Consider the following 9,998-nt stretch of genomic DNA (forward strand, 5'->3'; position numbering starts at 1 on the left):
ATAGCTTTCAGTGGTCTAGATTTTGGTCAGCAGATTTCCTTTACAAACTTACTTCAAAATTAAAATAGAAAACTGTTTATCTTTGTACTAAACAGCATTGATCTTCTTAGTCAATGTCAAAGAATGTCAGAAAACTTTGGAGATGCACATTTTGTCTTTTAATGGCAGTCAACAGTATGTCTGTAAAAAAGGAAAGGAAAGGAAAGGAAAGGAAAGGAAAGGAAAGGAAAGGAAAGGAAAGGAAAGGAAAGGAAAGGAAAGGAAAGGAAAGGAAAGGAAAGGAAAGGAAAGGAAAGGAAAGGAAAGGAAAGGAAAGGAAAGGAAAGGAAAGGAAAGGAAAGGAAAGGAAAGGAAAGGAAAGGAAAGGAAAGGAAAGGAAAGGAAAGGAAAGGAAAGGAAAGGAAAGGAAAGGAAAGGAAAGGAAAGGAAAGGAAAGGAAAGGAAAGGAAAGGAAAGGAAAGGAAAGGAAAGGAAAGGAAAGGAAAGGAAAGGAAAGGAAAGGAAAGGAAAGGAAAGGAAAGGAAAGGAAAGGAAAGGAAAGGAAAGAAAGGAAAGGAAAGGAAAGGAAAGGAAAGGAAAGGAAAGGAAAGGAAAGGAAAGGAAAGGAAAGGAAAGGAAAGGAAAGGAAAGGAAAGGAAAGGAAAGGAAAGGAAAGGAAAGGAAAGGAAAGGAAAGGAAAGGAAAGGAAAGGAAAGGAAAGGAAAGGAAAGGAAAGGAAAGGAAAGGAAAGGAAAGGAAAGGAAAGGAAAGGAAAGGAAAGGAAAGGAAAGGAAAGGAAAGGAAAGGAAAGGAAAGGAAAGGAAAGGAAAGGAAAGGAAAGGAAAGGAAAGGAAAGGAAAGGAAAGGAAGGAAAGGAAAGGAAAGGAAAGGAAAGGAAAGGAAAGGAAAGGAAAGGAAAGGAAAGGAAAGGAAAGGAAAGGAAAGGAAAGGAAAGGAAAGGAAAGGAAAGGAAAGGAAAGGAAAGGAAAGGAAAGGAAAGGAAAGGAAAGGAAAGGAAAGGAAAGGAAAGGAAAGGAAAGGAAAGGAAAGGAAAGGAAAGGAAAGGAAAGGAAAGGAAAGGAAAGGAAAGGAAAGGAAAGGAAAGGAAAGGAAAGGAAAGGAAAGGAAAGGAAAGGAAAGGAAAGGAAAGGAAAGGAAAGGAAAGGAAAGGAAAGGAAAGGAAAGGAAAGGAAAGGAAAGGAAAGGAAAGGAAAGGAAAGGAAAGGAAAGGAAAGGAAAGGAAAGGAAAGGAAAGGAAAGGAAAGGAAAGGAAAGGAAAGGAAAGGAAAGGAAAGGAAAGGAAAGGAAAGGAAAGGAAAGGAAAGGAAAGGAAAGGAAAGGAAAGGAAAGGAAAGGAAAGGAAAGGAAAGGAAAGGAAAGGAAAGGAAAGGAAAGGAAAGGAAAGGAAAGGAAAGGAAAGGAAAGGAAAGGAAAGGAAAGGAAAGAAAGAAAAAAGAAAAGAAAAGAAAAGAAAAGAAAAGAAAAGAAAAGAAAAGAAAAGAAAAGAAAAGAAAAGAAAAGAAAAGAAAAGAAAAGAAAAGAAAAGAAAAGAAAAGAAAAAGAAAAGAAAAGAAAAGAAAAGAAAAGAAAAGAAAAGAAAAGAAAAGAAAAGAAAAGAAAAGAAAAGAAAAGAAAAGAAAAGAAAAGAAAAGAAAAGAGAAAGAGAAAGAAAAGAAAAGAAAAGAAAAGAAAAGAAAAGAAAAGAAAAGAAAAGAAAAGAAAAGAAAAGAGAAAGAAAAGAAAGGAAAGGAAAGGAAAGGAAAGGAAAAGAAAAGAAAAGAAAAGAAGAGAAGAGAAAAAGAAAAAGGATGAAATCATCTCAGAAAGAGTCTGCATATTGTAGAGTAAGGAGACTAGCTGCAAAGCTGTAATTTGATGTCTGCGGCACAAGAACATCCAGGGATTTGAAGAGAAAATGCAGCATCAGCAAACTAGACTTCATTTCATTAGCTAGTACTGACTCATAAAACAAAAGGGATTTCAGTGCTTTCTTATGAAATATAACCACTATCTCCACAACTGTGTTACATCCAGCAAGTAAAGAAATCAGACTCCCTTCTGCACAAGCCATGCCTTACACATCATAAATGATCTTTTCTCTTGAGCCAAAGGTTAAGAAAAATACAGCTCACATGGCATTTAGTAGTAAAGGGAAAAAAACACCAACTTCACATGATTCCCCGGGTGCCAATCAGCCTACTGCACTTCCTTGACTAGAGTTGATTTGCAGTGCCTTTGCTTGGTTTCAGACAGTTTTAACTGCTGCACAGGTGAGACTGAATGTTCTTGTGTGCTCCAGCTTGTCTCTGACAGGTCTCAGAGTAAGACTGAACTTCCACTTTGAGAAGCAGCTACCTTAGCTTACCTGCACTGAGCATAAATCAAAAGCCACATCCAAAACCTGCCAAAGCCACCAAGGCATGGAGCTGTGACCTGTCGTAGTGGGCCTGAGCTAGAAGGAAATTTTTCATATGCTAAGCATGTGTTTTCATATAAATCAAGAGCCATCAATGCATGTCTGAGTAGAAGCAGAAGGAGGCTGGCACAAAGCACAAGCTGAGGACCTATAAGTACATAAGGCCAAGGAAGACAGCAAGAGCACACAAATAACCTACAAGCATGCAGGGTATTTCTCACTCACTTCTGTGGCAACCAGGATAAGATATAGGAGAGTCATTTCTCATCAGAATGCTTCCTCCAACTGCATTACTAATTACCTTGAGCCATAGGCATTCATAGTATGTGTGAAAGTGTTGCTATTTTGAAAGAGAGAGAGGTCCTCTGCAGGCAGATAGAAGCAGTCTCACTTGAACAAGCACTGGTCCTCATGAGGGACTTCATCCACCCCAATACCTGTTGGAGCAACAACACAGCATGACATAAGCAATTCAGGTGGAGTTCAAGATCCTTAGAGCAGTGAGGAGAGCACACAGCAAGCTCATAAACCTGGGAGTTCAGGAGGGCAGACTTTGGCCTCTTCAAGGGTCTGCTTCGTAGATGAGATGTGAGATGAGACCCTGGTGGGAAGAAGGGCACAAGAAAGCTGTCTAATATTCAAGGATTACCTTCTCCAAGATGAGGAGCAATGCTTACCTGCAAAGAGGAAGTCAGATAAAAATGCCAGGGGGCCTGCATGGATGAACAAGGTCAAACTCAAACACAAAGAGGAAGCTTACAGAGAGTGAAAATGCGGGACAGGTAACCTGGAAGAAGTACAGAAATATTGACAGAGCATCCAGGGATGTAATTAGGAAATCTAAAGCCCAAACAGATCTGAATCTGCCCAAGGATGTCAAGGGCAACAAGAAGGCATCTACTAGTACCTCAGTCATAAAAAGAAGATTAGAGAAAATGTGTGCCCCTCTGCTGAATGAAGCAAGAGACTTGGTTACCTGGGACAGTGAGAAGGCCGAGGTCCTGAACACCACCTTTGCCTCAGTCTTTACCAGCAGGACTGGCCTTCAGGAATCCCAGTTTCCAGAGGCCAGGCTGAAAGGCTGGAGCAAGGAAGATGTACCGTCAGTGGAAGAGAATCAGATCACGAAATACTTGAGCAATCTGGACATTCAGAAGTCCATGGGCCTTCATGGCATGCACCCACGAGTGCTGAGGAAGCTGACAGATGTGATTCTGGGGCCACTCTCTATAATCTTTGCTCATTCATGGCAAGTGTGGGAAGTGCCCGAAGACTGGAGGAAAGCAAACGTCACTCCTATCTTCAAGAAGAGCTAGAAGGAGGACCTGGGGAACTACAAGCCAGTCAACCTCACCTTGATCCCTGGGAAGGTGATGGAACAGCTACTCATGGAATTCATTTCCAGGCACATGAAGAAGAAAATCGTCAAGAGCAGTCAGCATGGATTCACCAAGGGGAAGTCATGCCTGATCAATCTGATAAGGTTCTATAATGGAATAACCAGCCTGACGGATGGTGGTGTGTGCAATGAATATTGTCTTCCTGGACTTCAGCAAGGCCTTTGATACCATCCGCACAAGATCCTCATAAAGAAGCTGTTGAAGTATGAGCTTTGGATGAGCAGATAGTGAGGTGGATTGAGAACTGGCTGAAAGGCTGAGCCCAGAGGGCAGTAGTCAGTGATGCAAAGTCTGGTTGGAGGCCAACAATGAGTGGAGGACCCCAGGGGTCAAGTCTGGGTCCAGTCCTGTTTAACATCTTCATTGATGATCTGGATGATGGGGTAGAGTGCATCCTTAGTAATTTTGCAAATGACACAAAACTGGGGGAGAGTGACTGAATCACCTGTGGTTCATGCTGCCATACAGAGGAACCTTGATAGGTTAGAGAGATGTACAGACTAGAATCACATGAAGTTCAACAAGGAGAATTGCAAAGTCCTACACCTGAGGAGGAACCCCAGCACAGGATATGCTGGGGGCCACCCAGCTGGAAAGCAGCTCTGCAGAAAAGGTCCTCAGAGCTGTTGTGGTTTAACCCGGCCAGAAGCTAAACACCACACAGCCATTCGCTCACCCTCCCCCTCCCTCTCTGAGATGGGGGGAGAGAAATGGGAAAGTGAAGCCTGTGAGTTGAGATGAAGACAGTTTATTAAGACAGGAAAATAATAATAACAATAATAATAATAATAATAATAATACGTATGAAACAAGTGATGCACAATGCAATTGCTCACCACCCGCCGACCGATGCCCAGACTATCCCTGAGCAGCCAGCCCTCCCACACCGGCTAGCCACCCCTATATATTGTTTAGCATGACGTCAGATGGTATGGAATACCCCTTTGGCCAGTTTGGGTCAGCTGTCTTGGGTCTGTCCCTTCCCAGCTCTTGCTGCACCCCTAGCCTGCCCGCTGGCAGGACAGAGAGAGAAACTGAAAGGTCCTTGGCTTGGTGTAAGCATTGCTCTGCAACATTAAAAACATCAGCATGTTATCAGCACTCTTCTCATCCTAATCCAAAACATAGCACCCTACCAGCTACTAAGAGGAAAATTAACTCTGTCCTAACCGAAACCAGGACAGAGCCCTGGTAGACACCAAGCTGAACATGAGTTAGCAATGTGCCTTGTTACTAAGAAGCCTAACTATTCTTGGCTGCACTAGGCAAAGTAATGTTAGTAGGTCAAGAGAGGTGATCCTTCCCCACTATTCAGCACAGGTGAGCCACACCTGGAATATTGTGTCCATTTTCCTGGCCCCACATTAAAAGAGATACCGAGACGTACTGGAAAGAGTCCAACATAGAGCCACAAAAATAGTCAAAGGACAGCAGCATCTGTCATACAAGGAGAGGCTGAGAAAGCTGAGCCTATTCATCTTGGAGAAGAGAATCGGATGATCTTATCAGTGTCTATAAATACCTGAAGGGAGGTGGAAGGAAGGCAGAGGCAGGCTCTTTTCAGTGCTGTCCAGTGCCAGGACAAGAAGCAATGGGCACAAACTGGAGCATGGGAGGTTCCATCTGAACATCAGGAAACCCTTCTGTACTGTATGGATGATAGAGCACTGGCATATGTTGCCCAAAGAGGTGGTGGATTCTTCCTCCTTGTAGATCTTCAAAAGCTCCCTGGACATGGTCCTGTGCAAACTGCTCTAGGTAGTCCCTGCTTGAGCAGGAGGGTTACACGAGATGTCTGGCAGAGGTCCCTTCCAACCTCAGACATTCTGTGATTGTGTGATTCTTTGATTCAGTGAGGTCTGGACTTAAATTATCTAAAAAGGTGATCAGGTTTTGGATAATCAAAGATTGACCAGGAGATGATCACACATCTCTTTACAAAAATCTGCTGTAAAGAGACTGTAGGTAATATTTGAGAATGAGTATACAGGTTCATTGCCATTGAGGTGGACCCGCGGGCAGCTCTCCTTTGTGTGCTTGTTCTAATTCCCTAAAGCAGGGCTAAGCCAGTGCTAGGGATCTCTAAACCATGAATGGAGCACAGTACAGAAGTACCTAAGTCAGAAGTCTAGCTATATCATTTTCAGCATGGTCCCATGCTCATGTAGCTCTGATGTTTGGCATTGGAGAACTCAGGCAGTTGTGAATTAGTGTGTCTGCACTATGTTTTGTCTCCCATTAAAATAAAATAAATAAATAAAATAAATAAATACTATTAAAAACTACTAAAAAAAACCCCTAAATACTCTTTATAGGACATGTCTTCCTCTTTTTTCATGTTCAGACTGAGTTTAAAAATGTTTCTAGGCAAAATGTAAATTCATTCTTCAATTTTGATCCAGACATTTTGTTTCTCGGAAAGACAGAATCATATTTTTTTTTCTCTCTTCTAGTGTGGATGAGCATCTCTCTGCAAAAAATACATGTCCATGCTAGGAGCTAGGATTTGTTCCCTCCCTGTGGACAGTGCTGGGCACTGCACTTCTTTTTGCAGGACAGTAATGTGTCTATTGGTGGACAACAAAACACAAAGAATTCCACCTCTTCATCTGTTTGTAAAACCCATCACTCTGTTAACAGAGCTAAAGGAACCATCTTTGTGATGTATACCGAATGAGATATAAAACTTGGAGGGTAATACCATTTCATTTCATTTTCCAGAGAGGGAGGGAGGGGAGGGAGGAGGGAGGGAGGGAGGGAGGGAGGGAAGGAAGGAAGGAAGGAAGGAAGGAAGGAAGGAAGGAAGGAAGGAAGGAAGGAAGGAAGGAAGGAAGGAAGGAAGGGAAGGAAGGAAGGAAGGAGGAAGGAAGGAAGGAAGGAAGGAAGGAAGGAAGGAAGGAAGGAAGGAAGGAAGGAAGGAAGGAAGGAAGGAAGGAAGGAAGGAAGGAAGGAAAAGAAATTGAAAGAGAGAAAGAGAGAAAGAGAGAGAAAGAAAGAGAGAGAGAAAGAGAGAGAGAGAGAGAGAGAGAGAGAGAGAGAGAAAGAAAGAAAGAAAGAAAGAAAGAAAGAAAGAAGAAAGAAAGAAAGAAAGAAGAAGAAAGAAAAAGAAAGAAAGAAAGAAAGAAAGAAAGAAAGGAAGGAAGGAAGAGGAAGGAAGGAAGGAAGGAAGGAAGGAAGGAAGGAAGGAAGGAAGGAAAGTAAAAAGTAAGAAAGAAAGAACGTAAGAAAGAAAGGAGTAACAGGAGCAAGACAGTAAATCTCCAGGGCAGTTATGCAATTGCCTTCAATAATATGAAAGGTCCGAATGTTGTAGTTACAATTTAACAGCCCAACAGCAAACTGCTAAACTTCCCCATTAATGACGCAGGCCCTCTTGACAAGTACAGGTCTGTTGGGGGCAAGATGAAGAGGCAGAGCACTTTTAATTCACCAGTGGACTATTTTCCAAAAAGCATTAGAAAAGGTACCATCAGAGACAGAAGAGTCCTCCTGCAAATGCAGGATGAAGACATAGGTGTTCTCTGCCGCTTTGGGGATAAAATGTATGAGCTCAACTGGTACTTGTAGTCTCTACAAAAGAGAGAAGACTCATAGCTAAGATCAGGCCTGGCAAGGGTTCCTTCTATACAAAAAAAAAAAAATAATAATCTTGCATGTGCCAAAAGAATGGGCAGGGAAATAGCATCTCGAGTAGCTCAGCTGATGGCCTGCCAAAGTGGGCAATATTTCATGTTCTGTAAAAAAGCTTTGATACCAAGCGCTGGCCAGATACCAGATTCCCACCATGAGTGTAGTTAATCAGTCCTAGCAAACCCACATGAGACTGCCTGGCCTTACTCCAGCCATGCTCACCTCCTTTCCGAGCCCTTAAGAGCCTGTCCCATATGTTCTTTACAACGATCCTGGCTTACAGGCCTGGAATACTGCACATTGTGAAATCAGAGTTAGTTTGGGAACAAGAATTAAGCTACGCCAGTATGCATCTTTGTCCGAGTTTCCTTCTCCACTTCTCCACACCGTTCATGCATACCCGGCATTTTGCAAACACATACAGATTGTACCTGCTGCTTCTACCCACTCAGATTACAGGCTTTCCCTTCTGCTGGAACATTGCCATCTAAGAACTAAGCTACTCCAAGAAGCCCTCTCCTGTGCCTTTTCAAGTCTTTACACTAATGGATTCCTACCTCCATTGCACACAATTTACCTGTGTCTCTAGAGAGCAGCTACTGCAGCACAACCTGGAGATATACCCACCCTAAAATGTTCACATTTGGATTTAGTCAGAGTTGCTCTATGTAATCTGCGATCAACTCACTCCCGAGGTGCTAAACGGTAATACATCATGGCTGGCTTAGGAGTGCAAAGAAAAATATGCAAGAGCTGCCATATTGCCAAGGGTAAGACACAGAAAACCGCTTGAGAAAAGACCTCTTTCCAACGTTTTCCTGAGATGTGCAGTATTCTAAATTTTCCTGATCAGAACTCTGGCAGACAATGGGTAAGTTGTTGTCTCACTTTGGAGTTTCCTAGTCGTTCCACAGAATTCTAGTTTTCCCCCAGGAGACTCCAGTTTTGAGAAAACCAAACCTGTCAGAAACATTTTTGAAAATGTGCCTGACCTCTCAAGAGAAGGTTTGACCCTTGGAAAGAATCATAGCATGTGTGGGGATTTCATTGCTCTTTTGCACGAAAAAGCAAGTTGAAAATATATTGGCTAGAGTAAATCTCTTATTTTATAACTGTTAAAAACCAGACTGTTTAAAAAAATGTTAAATAAAATTTTCTCTGCTTCTTCACAGCATCCACTGTTCAAAATATTGTTACACAGCAACTTGGAAATCCTTATCATCACCATGAGAGGTATCCATATCTCTCACTGCAGCCTGTAGCAATTCAGTTATGCTTTCCTTGTGCTAGCTGAATAATACATATAATTTTACAACGGCTTAACTCTGACAGTTTTTAAGCATTTTTTAAGGATTTTTTTTTCAGCTGATCAGTTCTTCAAACTGGCTGACTGTTCAGTTGAGCAGGCTTTCATGCCAGTACAAGCAGATAGAGAACTTAAATGCTAAAGTGGGGAGATAGTGGGACCTTCCCTTCGAGAATCTATTTAGGCACACAAAAGTTCAAGGTAACCAGAAAACCACAGTTTATCTGTGGAGACCAATACCTAGGAAAGAAAACACTTTGTTGTTACATAACCTTGAAAATCAGACAGTGCCCCTGGGGTTTCTAAATGTAAGCTAAGTTCTTCAGAAAACCACTTCCCTTTTCCTTCCCGTTCCCATCCCTCTAATAAGCATAAAAACATAACAAAGCAAAATATTTTCAACTTGAGTCCTTGACAGATAAATGATGTTACAAGACAAAACTGAATAACACAAATGAGAGCTTTGCATTCACGGTGACTGTGATTCTTGTTTGTGGCTTCATCATGTGGCTGGCATCTGGATGCCAGTGTATCTGGGGACTTTAAAGATAAATGCTTAATCACAGCAAAGAAGCAAAAGTTGCAGCAAGGAAGAGCTGCTAAAAGAGAAAGCTTAGTGGAAGAGATTTTCAGGAGTTAGCATAATTTGGAAAACAAACTCCTAGGCCTCCTGAAAAATATGTATATGTAAGTAGACAATCAATCTGCACTAATGTCTGACAGAGAGTTCCAGGATAAGGCAGCTGGTATTTGCCTGCCTTAGGGAAATAAATTTTACTGGAAATCTTCCTTTGTCCCTTGGCTAATTGCACACTGTGACTCTTTCCTGTATCGTGTTAACATGACTTTGCAATCTGATTCTCCCAAACTCTTATGCAAAAATTTGAATACATGATTACAAGCTTCCTTATTCAGAAGAGCATCTGAGCAGATGTTGTTGGCAGTGGGGCCTGTCTATGTTCCCAGTGAAGAGCTCATGAAGTGCTTTGCTGGATATGGAGAGATTAATGGACTGAGCCTCTAAAGTTGAATACTGATGAGCAATTCTCTGTATTTAAAAAAAAATCCTTCTTTGAAACAAGTATGTGTTCTCTCTCCTAGATTTCACTTACATTCTCTCAGCTTTCGCTTGGGGTCACATCCAGTTTTTGGGTGCAGGAGAAAGTGATCATACATATTGGTGTCTGTCATTGACCTCTTCCCCTTAAATCTCAGCCTAACTTCTCCTGGAATATCAGTACATTTCAGTCCTCCCAGAAAGCTTTAT

Source organism: Anser cygnoides, chromosome Z (genome assembly GCF_040182565.1).
Source record: "Anser cygnoides isolate HZ-2024a breed goose chromosome Z, Taihu_goose_T2T_genome, whole genome shotgun sequence".
Lineage (NCBI taxonomy): Eukaryota > Metazoa > Chordata > Aves > Anseriformes > Anatidae > Anser > Anser cygnoides.